Source organism: Phasianus colchicus, chromosome 1 (genome assembly GCF_987193195.1).
Source record: "Phasianus colchicus chromosome 1, bPhaCol1.hap1.1, whole genome shotgun sequence".
In the NCBI taxonomy this organism is placed as follows: Eukaryota; Metazoa; Chordata; class Aves; order Galliformes; family Phasianidae; genus Phasianus; species Phasianus colchicus.
Genome location: NC_143436.1, coordinates 174,705,320 through 174,721,004, shown reverse-complemented (window position 1 = coordinate 174,721,004; position 15,685 = coordinate 174,705,320). Strand labels below are relative to the sequence as shown.

The following is a 15,685-nucleotide window of genomic DNA, read 5'->3' as shown; positions in this document are numbered from 1 at the left end:
GTTAAGTAAGCTCCTAGTTGCATTTCTCTCACAGGCTACTTTTGGGGAAACTGGCTGCCTGTGGTCTGGACAGGTATAAAATTATTTGGGTAAGAAACTGGCTAGAGGGCCATGCCCAACGGGTGGTGGTTAATGGAGTTAAGTCCAGCTGGCGACCCATTACGAGTGGTGTCCCCCAGGGGTTGGTACTGGGGCCCATCTTGTTTAATATCTTCAGTGATGACATAAATGAGGGGTAAGTAAGTTTGCAGACGACACCAAGTTGGGAGGTGGTGTTGATCTGCCTGAGGGTAGGGACGCCCTTCAGAGGGATCTAGATAAGCTGGATCGTTGGGCTGAGGTGAATGGGATGAGGTTCAACAAGGCCAAGTGTCGGGTCCTGCACTTTTGTTACAACAACCCCATGCAACGTTATAGGCTTGGAGATGAATGGCTAGATGACTGTGAAGAAGAAAGGGATCTGGGGGTGCTGGTTGATTCTCGGCTGAACGTGAACCGACAGTGTGCCCAGATGGCCAAGAGGGCCAGCGCCATCCTGGCCTGCATTAGAAATAGTGTGGCCAGCAGGAGCAAGGAGGTGATCATCCCCTTGTACTCAGCACTGGTGAGGCCACACCTTGAGTACTGTGTTCAGTTTTGGGCCCCTCACTACAAAAAAGACGTTGAGGCCCTGGAGCGTGTTCAGAGAAGGGCAACAAAACTGGTGAGGGGTCTGGAGCACAAGTGTTATGAGGAGCGGCTGAGGGAGCTGGGATTGTTTAGTCTGGAGAAGAGGAGGCTCAGGGGAGACCTCACTGCACTCTACAACTTCCTAAAGGGAGGCTGTGGTTATTAGGGGTTTGGCCTCTTCTCCCAGGCAACAAACAGGACCTGGGGAAATGGCTGCAAGTTGTACCAGAGGAGGTTTAGGTTAGACATAAGGAAGAACTTTTTCTCTTAGAAGTGGTCAGGCACTGGAATGGCTGCCCAGGGAGGTGGTGGAGTTGCCGTCCCTGGCAGTGTTCAAGAGGCGTCTGGATGAGGAGCTGCGAGATATGGGTTAGTGCTTGTAGTAGCAGTGGTAATGAGAAGACAGTTGGACTAGATGATCTTATAGGTCATTTTCAACCTTGTGATTCTATCATTCTATGATTCTATGATTCTTTCCACCTTTTCCCTGACTACCTGTTCCACAGAACTGAAACTGCTCTTATCTAAAAATTTAGTTTCAGCATCACATCATCCCCAGTTGAGATGTATTCTTTTGACCAAATCTCCTCTGTTTTATTTCTGTTTCTTGGTCTTTTGGTTTGATGATTACTCTAGGAGGTCACAGAAAACACTGTTGTCCTAGTTGGATATGACCTATTTCATTATGCTGTAATTGCGTGTGCATCTATGCTATAGTTCCCATATAGTTTATGCTTTTCTATTACTTTTCCTATATTTGACTTCCTCCCATTGAGTTTTTTGCATGTTATATATCAATATGCTACTTTAAAGCAAGAGACACTAATTTTCTTCTTATTATTTCTTAGACTTCTGGCATTTTTACATGACTTTTATTTCTCACTTGTCAGTGCACTGTCTAACTGAAAATCTATTTTAAGAGATTGTCTCTCATCAATTACAATTTTCATTTTGACACTTTCCTCTTCTTTACCTGAGGACACACAGTTCATCACCTTGAATTCTATTCTCTTTCTGCATCTGCTGGCTTTCTGTCCCCCCCCCCCCTCCCCTAGTCCACTAATTTAAATTTTCCCATATATTTTTACCTTAAAGTGAAAACAGCCTTGTTCCATTTTAAGATAAAAACCCTTGAAAGAAATCTTAATTTCCAGAAATTTTCACAATTCCTGAAGAATCTAAAATCCTCCATGATTCTCCAGTTTGAGACTTGAAAGTTCCAGAGTTTTCTTCCTTTCTCTTTCTTTTTCTCCCTCCTGCACATGATGGGGGCTATTAGGCTGAAGTTGGGATTGCTCAGCAGTATGTCAGTAGATACTACAGAAGAAACTCTTTGCCTCCATGGAGGACCCAGTTCTGCACCTCACAACCTGCTCAGCAGACTTTTTCAGTGTATTTTTCTGTAACAGGAGAAAAACAGAAAAAAGCTAATATAGCTTTTTTATAGATGGAAGTTTGATGACAGAGTAATCCTAGGGAGAAAAGCAAGCTCCTCAGTTTTTTAAAATTATGCTGAGATATATCTACACCAAGCATGTGAGGAATAAAAGATATTTTTGTGGTACAGGAAGTCAGTTGAAGGTGCTACTGAGACAGATGGCCTCTGCAAAGTGGGTCTCCCCTAAGTGCACACAATCAAAAGATGGAATGAAAATGGTAGCCCTTAATGTAAGTGAAAAACTGAATGTTTGATTCTACATGGTAGTGAAGTACATTTTTTTTTCCCAAATGCGGGGTCTGGATGGAATTTTAGCTACAAATATTTTTGCAGTTCTGAAGGAGAAACACTTTCCAATTTAGAAAAGGATCAGAAAGAAGGGAACAACTGTGACAAAACAGAGTGTGAACACAGTAGATTCTGCCAAAAGAGAAATCCTTGAGGGAAAAGGAGGATGAAGGTGAACTCTCAGAGTTTTTATTGGATTAGTTCCAGTATAGTGCTGCATGTCGAAATGAACAGCTGCAAGGCTTGAAACAATTTCTGGTCAGGAATCTGAATTTATTTTCTCAGTACCACAATGTACTTGACATGTTCATTAGCTGCACCTCACTAACTAGCTATTTGGAGTACTATAATCACTGAAATTCAAGTGATGTCATAGTTTTTAAACTTCCTTCAACATAGCTTTCTTTTCAGAGCTATGTAAAAACTCTTCATTATTTTATTCACCCTCTGGAGCTTGGAATGCCTGACAAGATAGCAAGAGTAAAACTCAATCGATTTACGACATTACAGCTGATTCAGAACAAAATTTCAACACGTGGAAATGAAAGAGAGAAGAGAGGACTCAGATGTGGAAAATTGTGTTCATCCCCCTGTTTTCTATCCAATACTTTTTGGACAGACTCAAAGCTGGGGACAGGCTCAGATATCCAACTACTTCTTTGGAACTACCATCATTTTCTTTTCCCTGTGTTGATGCCAGGCATCTGAAAGCCACTGCAAAACAAAGCCTCAATGTGAGCCAGAGCTAGAAATCTGATTCAGTGTTTTAAATCAATGAGGAAATCTTGCCAGGTGTCTTTAGCCCCAAACCTCATTTCTTTGTCAAAGAGAAAAATGCAAGTCCAAAGAATTGTATGAGGAAAATGAGAAGAGTGCAGATTGGTGTGACAGCAGCGATACATTTCTTTTAATATAACCTGTTAAAAAATTTGTAGTAGCTCACACAAATATAAAATAGCAGTTGTTAAAAAATAATTATAATGGGGAACATACTAATTGAATAGCTATTTTAAGAAAGAAAAAAACATGCATTTCCTGACGCATTTCTATTCATAAGCTGCTCAATTTCCTCTGTCTCTCAAAACAGGATATGAAAATATTCTCTTGCTTTTACAGCTTACATCATATAACAAATTGGAATATTTTGAGTACAGACTTTACCTGAAACCGCCCTCTCTTTATTAAATCTCTGATAACTATAATGTCTCTTTTTATCATAAAAAGACTGGAAAACAGACTGATGGACCTCTGAGCTACCACAAAGTTTAAAAATATGATGTAGCTTTGTAGGATGGCTATAGTTACATTACCACTTTTTGAGAAGGTACTCCAACTGAATCTCTGGACCTTATGGCTTCACCCTTGACACTGCTGCCTGTTTGATTACTTGTCCCCTCCTGAGTGAGGCAAATTTAAACCACAGCTCAGCATCTTAATGTAAACATGAGAAACCTAAAGCCCAATCTACCATGCAGTAGCCAAAACATAGCTCTTCTTCAGCACTTCATGCTGTAAACCCAATCTACAGTTAATCTAGGGAATCATAATACACATTGAAAAGTGTAGATTATGAGGTTCAGTGTAGTTAGACTGCTTGAAGGCATTTGTAGTCTCCAAGGTGATCTGGGAAGGAAAAATATTGGGAATGTGATACTTCTGACAGGTACTGTAGAAGAACTGTAATGTTTCTTTTTATTAAAAATTGCAGAGGATGGTGTTTTTAGAGGGGTTAGTTATACTTGGACCAATATTTGGCTGTATCATGGAAAGTGGCTTACCAAAATATTTGGGTTCTACTCAAAACCAGGACTATGTCTTTGTCTTTATTTCATCCTACAGAATGGTTAGCATATTTTGAGAAAGGGAACTGTCTCCTGACACCTCCAATAGGGAACAAGCATTGCACATAGTGGGAAAACAGTGAATTGATTAAGCAGAAAAAGAATATGCTAATACAGGTGTATGCTCATGATTTATGTAAGTGCACTGCTGAATCATCTGGAGAATAATACTGCAATTATAGAACAAGTGGGACTGAAAACCCTAGTTACTGCTGTGCAAGTTTCTATCCAAACTGCCTAATTTCAGTCATTAACAACTTTCAGAAAATATAATCTATCATTTTTCAGATATCTTTACTGTTCTACAGAAATTTATTTATTTATTTATTTATGTTTGTTTGTTTTCAAAGTTTAAGACTAAGTAATCCAATTATTTTTGAGAAGAGGAACAGTAAAGGAATAATATCCCCATGGCAAATAATGATAACCATTCATAATTTTATAAAAGCTTGAATGTCAACATAGTTACCAGACCATGAATGATATCCCAGATTTACATTTGGAGAAACATAGCTCTCTTTCTTTTAGAGCAAGGGAGAGTCAAAGCATACTGAGCCAATGCTGCTGAAAAGCACTCAGCAGACAAAAAATGTATCCCACTTGCCCTCCTTTAAATGAAAAAGAAGCTTGCAATATTTACCAAATGTTATTTTTAATTTTTAGGAACTTTGACTTTTTTTTTCATTGTGAGCAGAGAGTTGGAAGTCATACTTACGTTTCCAGCAAGGCCAGTTCACTGATAATGAGGTCTGCAAGACACCTCCGACAACATCGGAGCTCTTGGAGAAAGAGCTGGAAGAAGACCCAGAGTACCAACTCCATCCCCCAGAGCTGCTTTATAGAGGGACTCTTGTCACTGTGTCACAGTTTTGCCCGTGCTTGCCACAGACCCTATGGACCTAGATCCCACACACAGGCTTGACATTTTTATTGCTATGGAGACGCTTGATGGGCTGGGTCCCAGTTGGGGGTGGTGGGACAGCCCTGGCTGGTGAGGATCTGCATGCCTGCCTAGCTGTCAGCCTAGCTTCTCCTGCAAAGCAGTCTGCCCTTGCTGCCCCTTGCATTACTTTCCAAATTAAATATGTTAGAGCACATGCACTGTGAAAAGAAAAAAAGGCTGATGGATCTACTTTAGCTGCCGCTCTCTGCTTACAGCAAGTGGGGTGGGATGCAGTCCTGACTATTAAGTAGGCAGAGATGTGCATCACTAAAAATGAGCAGCTAAGTGAGGGTAAAGTTAGAATCTCTGCTTTAAGAACAATAGAAATCTTAGCCTACCTCACCTCCAGTAAATCCTTGTAAATAACACTCAGATGGTGCTTACACTCTTCTAGAGTTCACAATGTAAGGGTTAGGCACCTCCAACACTAAGACTCTCTAAATAGCTGTTAGACAGGTGCCTACTGAATGCAATCTATCCCACCTATCTTAGACACTTGTCTCAGGATAAGGCACACACCTGCTTTTGCCAGAGAAGGAGCTGCAATTGATAGCTTAAACTAAAGAATGAATTTCAATGATTTGAGATAAATCTTGTTTTGTGTGAGGTGTAGTTAACAACAACAGAGCTTAAATAGTTTTGTAAAGCAATTACTTGGAACATTTCAATTATGAAATGTGAGAGGCATGGAAATAGTCTTAAAAACACGGAAGTAGAAAGGAAAAGAGCTACCTCTGAGAATTCACACAGCAGATTCTCTGTAGAGTTATGTCTGTTTTACTTTTCAGTCTGTAAGTACCATAACCCTCACAAAGGTTTGATAAGCCTTACTTTAGACATCTACATCCACACTGCTGGCTTCTCCAGTACAGCAGTCAGTGATGAGTTGGTGACTAGACCAATTCTGAGGGCAGTTTGTGGTGAGTTACTTCAGTTAATCTCTGGGTGTCTGAGTGGAAGGCAAGGCAGCTGTTTGCATCCGGGGTCTCATGGGGGAATTTCACAACAACAAGAGATTGCAGCTTCTTGCAATTAATTACAAAGAATTGGTAAGGCACTAACAACCTCAGAGAGGATTTCTGTTGCTTTTTTCCCCATTCTGAAAATTCTATTGGCTTGAAAGAGATTCCTTGAATGGGAGTCTGACTATCATGGGTCTCCTGAGACTGGTATTGATTTTTAGCTTTAAGTCTAGAAACATGAGGCTTAGAGGGAACTCTGCAATCATCAAGAACAATAGGTTGGTATTGCAGACAATCTCTTCATGTAATCTGTCTTTGAAAACTCATCTCTATCTTAAAATTATCAGTGGTCTTTCTTGTTCCTTCTAAAAGGCTGTACCAAACCTCAATATTCTCCATCTTTGCAAGCTTTTCTCTACTTTACAGACTAAATATGCTGATGGCAAATGTATGCTTATCTGTTTTGTTTTATGCCCAAACTGTATTATTCTCAGTTTAACTGGTACAGCCATAGAATTTCTGCCTGCATCATTAATAAATTACCAGAGCTCATGCTTTAGGGACATTGGTAGCAAATACTGGTAGCAAGCATTAATTTTTTGATATGACCAGTTTTCTTCTCCCCCTTAACTTCCTTATGCTTTTGAACCTTTCTCCTTCAGACTCACCAACTGTCTCAAAAGGCACCATAACTTATACTTCAGTGAATGTCAGACACATTAGTTCACTGTCTAGAAAACAGTTCTCTTATCAGAGTTATTGTATTAGTCTTTACCTCTCCTTGATAAAAATACGTAGATTTATTTCCATGGTGTTAAGTAGTATTCCTTCTAAATTTATTTTAAAGTTTTTCTTACTATTGAGATTCATCTGTTGTGGGTGAGGTTGCTCCTTTTTGAAATATGGAGCATAAGAGCCATGAAGTACTGCCCACCACTGATAGACTAATCTTTGAAACCTGATGTCAGCACCTGTGCTTTCACATGGCAACTCTTTCCAGTTTCTTGGATGTTGACTGCCTGATGAGAGCATATTGTATTTCCTGAATGGGGCCTCTACTCTGTGTGAGGTTGTTGTTTTTGTTGTTATCGTTATTTTTAATATATGCCCATCTTGCTCTGCATTCACTTCCTAAGTCAATACCACAGTAGTTATTTAACTGAAACAGAAATTCCTTCCTCATTTCCTTGCATAAAAACATAGAAAAAATATAGTGGGCCAGACCACAGGTCTACCTCCCTCAATATCATACTTCCAAGAATAAGCCGTGCATTCACTAAGGTAAAAGCAACAACATGGAAGTTTTTATTTTATTTCTCTCATACCTTCAATATTTCGAGACCTAGCATTGAGATCCTCTTTTCACTTAAGCAATTTGAAAAAATATTTATTCCTGGCATATTTTCAGAGATATTAGACCTAGAACCCTTACCTGAATGTTTCTTCATTACTTGAGATGCAAATTCTGAAGATATTTTGCACCTTCAGTTCAAGAAAATTACCAACCAACAACGTATTGGAAACACTATTCAGTACAATTTAAATCTTTCAGATTTGCTCTTTTGAAATTGATCATCTTAGACAAAAAAAAATGGTTTTTCTCATGAACATTTACAAGAAAAAAAAAAGCCGGTATTTTGTTGCTGAACCTAAGAACCTGATATTCTAAAACCTGCCTTATAGAACAATGTTTTCTCACATTTTAAGAAACCCAGTCTTATCACCATTTCTTATTCATGTAGTATTTTTGTGAATAAATATTTGAGCCAGAATTACTAGAAATACTTTGAACTTATCATTCATTTTCATTCTATCTGTTCTTCATTTTTATTTGAGGAGTTGAAATATCCTACCATTACACAATTCCCAGTTATTTCTTTCTAGTGATATTTCAGGTATTCCTATTTCAGTTCACAGCAAATCCTTAGATACCACATAAGACTTTTAATCCTTGGAATGTTTCTTAAAATTCTTCCTCAAACAATTTCTGACTTAAGCAGATTCTACTTGGTCTGTACAATAATTTCTCAATTCATTATCATTTATAGTGCTAACCCAATAGATTAATTTTTATTTCTCTTTTATATTTTTTCCCTGAAGAGCATATATATTGAACAAACACCATCCAGCCATGTTTGTTATTTTACTGTGATTCCCTTTCCCTATCACATTCCTGTCTCATCTTTACTATGCTTCCAATTCTTTTGTTATTATTATTATTATTATTGAAATAGCACTTTCCACACCGGTGTAAAGATGACTCATCTTGTCCTTATGCATTTTTCAATCTGAAAGGAATGGTCTATGAACTATAGGTAGAAACCTTAAGTAATAAGGCTTTTAAACTTGAAAATCTCAAGCAGCGCACAGTCCATTTTTAAATAAGTCTGAAAATGCATTAATTATTCAAGATATTATTTTGAAAGTTATACCAGGTTTTAGATTATTCCACTTTAAAACTGTTTTCCTGTAGTATGTATCTACAGTCAGTCTTAGAAACAAAGCTATTTTTACACAATCAGTGGTTTCTTGTTGAACATTTACTGACATTTAATAATATATTTATTAATAATAGATGATTACATGTGGTATATAAAAGGCATGTGAAATAAAATAATATGGTATTTGAGTGCCTACTGAAGGTTTATGGACATTTTGAGTCTGATAGCTACTCAGACCTGAGAGATCTAAATGGGAGCTTGGTATATTTTGGAGGATAAACAACCACCAGCATTTTCAGATACATGAAAAAATTTCAGTGTATTTCTAAACCATTTCTTTTTTAGGACTGCTATTGCACCCGCAGAAATAAAGGATTACTTCTTTGTCTGGCACCAAGAAAAGCTGCTGCCTCTTCAGTCCTGAGAACTGGTCATGTCTACAAATAGAGCAGAAAAAGACAATCCTGTGATTAAAAACTGGAGGGGGAAAGGCTGTTTACGAGGGTGCATAGTGGTAGGACTGGTCTTAAACTGAGACAGGAGAGGTTTAGGTTAGATATTAGGAGCAAGTTTTCCACACAGAGAGTGGTGGCGTACTGGAACAGGTTGCCCAAGGAGGTTGTGGATGCTCCATCCCTGGAGGCATTCAAGACCAGGCTGGATGTGGCTCTGGTGGTTGGCGACCCTGCACATAGCAGAGGGTTGAAACTGAATGATCACTGTGGTCCTTTTCAACCCAGGCCATTCTATGATTCTATAACAGGTGGCAGCAGAGGGGCAGTCTGACAGAATGGCATGTGACGCGAAAGTAAGTATGAAGCAAAGGTTTGGAACTGAAATTCTCCATGTAGAAAAAGTGGAACCCACTGACATTCATCAATACTTGTTTGGTGATTACTTATGGAGACCAAACAGAGGATGTGAGAACAGTGAGGCAGTGGGTGGTGTATTTCAGCGATGCTGACAGAAAGATGAAAGAAACCATGATCACGCACAGCTGTCACACCACAAAATGGAGAGTGTCTCCATCAACTCATCCATGTGAGTTGGCAAATTACAACTAGGAAACTGCATACGGATCTGAATAGTGGCTTCAGTGGATTGGAAAGGTGATAATGTTAGAATATCATGAAGTTTGTGCCAGATCAGTCCCACAAATGTACACATAGGAACAGAAAGGACACCAAATGCAAGTTTGTCATCATCTAATGAACCAAAATGAGGCTGAAGGTGACTGATTGCACCATTACTAGTGATGAGATGTGGTGCTGGAATCCAAACAGCAGTCCACTGAGTGACAAATGAATTCTCCATTGAAGAAAAAGTTCAAGATGCAGTCCCCAGTGGTTAAAGTGATGTGCACTGTCTTTTGGGATAGGAAAGGGGTGCTCCTTCTGAATTTTCTGGAACCCAGACAAACCATTAGCTCTGACTGCTACATCACAACTCTAAGTCAAAGTCTTGAACTTTCAGAGTAAGGTCAGAGAAGAAGACAGCCTTTCTCTTGCTACATGATAATGCCAGGCTCCATACCAGTTTGAAGACCATGGAGCAATGGAGACCATGGGTGGACTGCCCTGCTACACTACAGAATGGTCTGGATTTGACCCCTTGGGCTGATGAAAGATGGGCTCTGTAGGCAACATTTTCCTAGCAATTACACCATCATAGCATCTGTGAAACAGTGGGTCACTTTCTCTGGTGTCTGTCATGCAGACTCTTGTTCATCAGTGGCAAAAATGCATAGCTAATGATGGTGGCTATTTTGAAAAGTACTTTTGTAGCTGACAAGTTGCTCTATCAAAGAGCATTATTGTTCTCTTTGTATCTGTTAGTTTCCACGGTATTACTTTCAGAGCGACCTCATACGACTGTTTTCCCTCACCATAAAGCAAAAAAGAATGTCTATATCAGGACTTTAGTTGTGTAAATTTAGGTGCTGTAAATCTTGAGAGATGTATTTCATTTCTGAGAAATGCTGGAATGTGCTTAAATTCAGGTTCTTGTGTAGCATTAGTAAAAACAATGGGTTATAAAAACAGTAAAAAATCAAACTTCTATGCATTTTATGTAATGGAGCTGAAATTCAGATTTGAAATGTGTCTAAATGTGTGAATGAAGTTTTCCTCTGTATACTCCCTTTTTCCAGTAAGAAACAAAAGCCATTCTTGTGCTTTCCTTCTTTGTGCTTGTGACATCTCTAGGTCAGGTGGTATCTCTGAAAGTGGAATGGATGAGGACCAATGTCTGTCATTCTGTCTCTCTTCGTAATGTAGTCATGCCTCCCAATATTCCAGAATCCAGGCTTTCATTTCAAAGATGGAAAGCTTCTATGCTTTATAGATATGGAGAAAAGTTTGAATACACATTCAAATTTATCTAGACAGTTTAGCAATCAGACAACAAAAAGGAATGAAAATCTTTAAAGCATCATTACTTTTAAATTAAGCTGATGATAATTAGAGCTTCATTTACAGGTTTTGAAATGTTAACACTGGCAATTGTGATTTCAGTAATGCAATGGGACAACATGATCACAGAAATCAAGTGCTGTAAAAAATGCCTTATTAGTAAATGCATACGTTGGTTGTGTGAACGATCAGAAGAATCTTCTAAAATATTTCCCAAGTTTACACAAAAAGCCTAGAAACGCTTTTGGTGATTATTACTTGCCATACCCTAAAAAAGCAAGCAAGCAAACAAACAAGCAAAAAAAAAACCAAAACAAACAAACCACTCTTTTTCATCTGAAGTTTTGGGTTGTGTTTAATTCATCCATACCCATTGGCCTATCCACAATTTTTTGTATTCTGTACAGAAGTTAGGTCCCTAAGATAGCTTCAGGTGTTAAATACACTATGTCTCAGCAGGCAGGCTGCTTACAACAGCAGCTACTTGAAAACAGTAGCAGTAGGAGAGCAAAGTGAGATTATCATACATTTTTGAGAACAGAACAAGAAGTCAAGGAAAACAAAAGTGTCTCAGAAGAATAAATACTAGAAAAGGAATCCAATCATAGAACATGCACATGTTGTGCTTCCCCTCTAAAAAGGGGGATGCTTTATAAAATGAGGAATTTTGTATTTAATGACTAAGTACTTTTCACTTACTCCAAATTAAAGCTTGACTGATGTAAAGGTGTATTCCTCAGTAATACACATGCTTCACATCAATTCTAGTGGAAATGAAGAACATCTCACCAAATATATGGACAGCAGGACATATCCTAGTATCCACATTATAGTCAATTTCACCAAAACCATTCATTAGACCAGAATAAGCCAGCATAATACATGATACTTTATTTGCTTGGACTGTGTCTGGTTGGCAATTCAAAATCTGAGTTGCTACCATTCAGCTACAAATCAACACTCTAACCAAAATAGAACAAGGAGTTAAAAAAATATGATGGAGACAAGAAATGCTCTGTAGAGATGCCAACACCGCCCCAGAAAACTAAGAGAAATTTAGAAACACATTCAAGGTAGTCTCAAAGTAAAGTAATGTGAAACATATTCTTGGGGATGCAAATACTTGAACAAGGAAGAGCAGTGTTGTGAAGGAACTGGCTTTTCATGATACAAAATTATCCAAGATTAAACATCATCAGTTGGATAATCAAATATTCTTTGTTTTAAAACATTAACATTTCTTCAAGGACAGAACATAGAAAAAGTTATCAGAAATGCAAACAGATACCAAGAGAAGAGGCATAAATATCACTGCCCTTGTTGACTCCTGCATTTACACAATGTTTGGGGTCCTGCGGCTTATTTCTGTCAAGAGAAGGTGAAGCCAGGTACCTTTGATACTGTCCTTTTCATTTACAAAAAGTGAGGACAAAGTCATTTTTCTCTCAATGCAGGAACAATGAAAAAGCCAGAGGCAGTTTTCTTGCTTGCAATTTCAAGCCCCTTTTCAGCTCACCACTTTTTAATAAAGAGTTTTCCCTCACAGAAGAAATCTGAGAAAAGGTAAGAGTCCTTCTCTACTTGTATCTTGTCTTCCTTATTGTTTTCTTTATGGTGCACTCTGGTGTTTTTAGTAATTCTCATCAATTTATCGCATCAGTCCCTTCACCTCCATTGCTGTTTTCTGATGTTTGGGAAAACCTGAAACAAGAACAAAGTCAGCATTAAGACACTCACATTACCTAGGAAAAGATTTCATAACAAATTAATAAATTAAAATAAATTAAAATCCAACGTCCAAAGTTTGCTAAATTATAGCATTTGCAATTGCAAACCAGAGAGTTCCCAGAGGAATGGAGGCTTGTCAGTATGACTCCCATCTACATGAAGGGTCATAACTTCCCTGGGAACTACAGGCCTGTAAGTATTAGTTCAGTGCCAGGGGAGGTTATGGAGTAGATCATCTTGAGCAAGATCACATGGCATGTGTGGGACAGCTGGGGGGTCAGGCCTAGACAGCATGGGTTCATGAAAGGCAGGTCCTGCTTGATTAACTCAACTGCCTTCTTATGATTGAGTGACTCACATGGACATTGTCTCCCACAGCTCTGGTGAGGCCACACCTCGGGTACTGTGTCAGTTCTGGGCCCCTCACTGCAAGAAAGACATTGAGGCCCTGGAGCGGCTTCAAAGAAGGGCGACAAAGCTGGTGAGGAGTCTGGAGCACAGGCCTTATGAGGAGCGGCTGAGGGAGCTGGGATTGTTCAGTCTGGAGAAGAGGAGGCTCAGGGGAGACCATATTGCTCTCTATAACTACCTGAAGGGAGGTTGTAGTGAGCTGGGGGTCGGCCTCTTCTCTCATGTAACTGGTGATAGGACCAGAGGGAATGGTTTCAAGCTGCGCCAGGGGAGATTCAGGCTGGACATTAGGAAATACTGCTTTTCTGAAAGAGTGGTCAGGTACTGGAATGGGCTGCCCAGGAAGGTGGTGGAGTCACCGACGCTGGAGGTGTTCAAGGAACGTTTGGATTTTGTGTTGAGGGATATGGTTTAGTGAGTACTATTGGTGACGGGTGGATGGTTGGACTGGATGATCTTGTAGGTCTTTTCCAGCCTTGGTGATTCTGTGATTCAGTATTGTCCAGGAGAAGTTGGCAGTCTGTGCCTTGGATGGATACACTCTTTGTTGGGTAAAGAATTGTCTGGATGGCCGGGCCCAGACAGTGGTGATGAATGGAGTTAAGTCCAGCTGGACATCAGTCATGAGTGGTGTTCCCTAGGGATTGGTACTGGAGTCTCTCCTATTCAGTATCTTTACGGATGACCTGGATAAGGGCACGGAGTTCACCGTCAGTAAGTTTGCAGATGACACCAAGTTGTCAGGAAGTATCAATCTGGCTGGGGGTAGCAAGGCCCTACAGAGAGATCTGGACAGGCTGGATCACTGGGCCAATGGGATGAAGTTCAAGGAGCCTGAGTGCCAGGTCCTGCACTTTGGCTACAACAACCCCAGGCAGTGCTACAGGCTTGGAGCAGAGTGGCTGGAAGACTGTGTAGAGGAAATGAATCTGGGGGAACTGGTTAGTACTCAGCTGGACATGAGCCAGCAGTGTGCCCAGGTGGCCAAGAAGGCCAACAGCATCCTGTCTTGCATCAGAAATAGTGCTGCCAGCAGGAACAGGGAAGTAATTGTCCACCAGTACTCAGGCCCAATGAGGCTGCACCTTGAGTACTGTGTTCAGTTTTAGGCTCCTCACTATAAGAAAAAAATTGACGCCCTGGAGTGTGTTCAGAGAAGGGCAATGAAACCGGTGAGAGGTTCAGAGCACAAACCTTATGAAGAGAGGCTGAGGGAGTTGGCCGGCTCAGGGGAGACCTTATTGCTCTCTACAGCTACCTGAAGGAAGGTTGTAGTTAGGTGGGAGGTGGCTTCTTCTTCCATGCAACCAGTGATAAGACTAGAGGAAATGGCCTCAAATTGCACCAGGGAATAGTCAGGTTGGACTATTAGGAAAATATTCTTCTCCAAAAGAGTGGTGAGGCACTGAAATAGACTGCCAGGGAAGTGTTGGAGTTCCTGGAGGTGTTCAAGAAGCACTTAGATGTTTTACTGAGGGACATGGTTTAGTGTGGAAATATTAGTGACAAGTGAACAGTTGCACTGGATGATCTTGGAGATCTTTTCCAACCTCAGTTATTCTATGATTCTATGATTCTATCACTTCTATTGGCTGTTCCTTCTTTGGACCTATTTCAAATAGGAAAATAGCTAGTTAGGAGCCAACTAATCTTCTTTTACTCAGGAGTAGACATCAATCTCATTCAGCTAATTTCATTGAAGAGTACCACTGGTTTAATTGTCATCCAGGGGCACTTTTTCACACTGAACAATGTCATTTCTTCCATCATAGCCAATGTGGAATTTCAGGCCTCTGAGCACATCACTCCATTCCTGGGGATTTGCCTACCTAGGCTTAGGGCCAAGAGATAATGAGACCAGTGTCTGGCCCACAGGAGAGCTGTTGGCTAAAGCTCTGCTTAAATGCCTCAGTGGGGCCTCCTCTGACGTCTGCTAGGATGCCCCAGCAAAGAACCCATCTCCTCATCAAAGAGTTGATTTTAAGCTGAAGTTTGCACCTTGAGTTTGTGCCAGAGCAACATCAGAATGGTGTCATGGCCATGCCTGTATCTTACCATGTACCCATGTAGGTAATCAAAAGAGTTTTCAAATTATTCACATCCATTACTGTGAATAATGGATGATTTTTTATTTTCAAGGGTATCCTAAAATGCTACATGCCTCCCTCTTAAACTATATTGTGCAAACTATGACAATCATGAAGCACTTGATCTTGACTTAAATCAGAATTTGAACTTGATTTATAGCACAATGTCAAAAAAATGTAAATATAATCTATGCTGCCTCTCCATATAACGGATGGCATGTTCACTCTTAATGCCATTTCATTTTAAAATATGTCTTAGCTCATTTAACAAGCCACAGATTTTAATGAAAAAAATATTTGACTGTCTCCAATAAGAATGATAATAATTAAAATTATTTCAACTACATTATTGTTAGAAGCCTTAGGTTAAATTAATTTAGATCAGCTTCTAACAGTAACACACATAATTAATCCTCTACTGAAAAATAAAAAAAAGTAGAAGTGAACTGAACATTATTCCAGTAAT

At 39.6% G+C, this 15,685-nt stretch overlaps 1 pseudogene; it reads left to right on the top strand.

Annotated features, from left to right (window-relative positions):
- The first annotated feature begins 349 nt into the window (after positions 1-349).
- On the top strand, positions 350-5,139 carry LOC149920249 (uncharacterized; annotated as a pseudogene).
- The last annotated feature ends 10,546 nt before the right edge of the window (positions 5,140-15,685 follow it).